Raw genomic sequence first — 1,471 nt, forward strand, 5'->3', positions numbered from 1 at the left:
CATGTTGTCATTCATAGGTGGGAGTTGAACAATGAGAACATAATGGCAAAAGAAGGGGAACATCACACACTGGGGCCTGTCAGGGGGCTAGGAAGGGATAGCAGTAGGAGAAATACCTACTGTAGATGACAGGTTGATGGGTGCAGCAAACCACCATGGCACATGTAAACCTATGTAACAACCCAGCAAGTTTTGCACATGTATCCCAGACCTTGAAGTATAATTAAAAAAAAAAAAAGAATTGAGAAATGAGACATTGTAGAGCTAATGAAATCTTCATTGCTTCAAGGTTTGGGAATTGTTTCTTTACCTCTCTGGTGTGGATTAAGCACAGTCTTTCCAAAAGTAAAAGAAATTGACTGCATGACATCTGAATTGTGGTCTAGCCCTGCATTGTTAGGATTACCTGTGTTAACTTGAAACTTCATGCCCTTTTAAATGGCTGCATTCACATAATGGATTTCAATTTCTTCCTTTCCTTGAGGGAGTGGGAAAGGAAAGGTTGCAAGTTTGGCTTTCATTTACACAAAACAATTTAAGCTGAACACCCCACAAGACTACTGGCTTTAAGAAAAAGTATTTTCCAAGCACTGTAGATAAAATTAAATATTCTTGATAAATTTGAGTTTAGACCATTGATGAAATAAATGCTTTTTATTGATTAGTCAGTTATAAGCCTAAAATGGAACTCTTAGCATAATTTCTCAGTTCTGAATCTTTTAGGGTAATTTTGTGTATATAATTTTTAAATCCTGTGCAGAGAAATATTTTCAGGTACTTCTGAAACATATTTCTTTAATATTAAATACAAGAAAAGTCTTGAATATTTTCTTTAAAAGTTGAATACGCTGTCTTACTTTAAACGTTCACTGGAGAAAGTACTCAATTCTAGGTAAACAATCACTTCATCAATCAAGTGTTACTATTTAGGATTAAATTTGTAAATGTATCATTTTATGTCATTAAACATTTTAAACATGCTGTTTTTCTCTATGAGCCCCCATTTCCCAGCATAGAGCTTGAGGATACATGCATAAGAAATGTCTCAAAGTGAATAAAGACGGCCCACAAACTCACCTCTTTACTCTTGTGAAGAAATCTCTCTTCTTATTGGTGTGTTATATATACTGTGTTGGAAAATGATCCTCAACTTTCTTGTCAAACTGAGAATTATTTTGTCAAAAATAAATTTTATTTATTCTTGAATGAATAAAAGTAAATTCATTCAAGACGGTCAATCCATATTTATGTAATTATAACTTTTAAGACAATGCTCTAAGTAGGCTAGGCATGGTGACTCATGCCTGTAATTCCAGCACTTTGGGAGACTTGAGACCAGGAGTTTGAGACCAGCCTGGCCAACACTGCAAAACCCCGAACCAGGTATGGTGGCAGGCACCTGCAATCCCAGCAAGGCTGAGGCACAAGAATTGCTTTATCCCAGGAGCAGAGGTTGAAGTGAGTTGAGATC

The sequence above is a fragment of the Cebus imitator genome, unplaced genomic scaffold (genome assembly GCF_001604975.1).
Source record: "Cebus imitator isolate Cc_AM_T3 unplaced genomic scaffold, Cebus_imitator-1.0 Scaffold27, whole genome shotgun sequence".
NCBI classification, from domain to species: Eukaryota; Metazoa; Chordata; class Mammalia; order Primates; family Cebidae; genus Cebus; species Cebus imitator.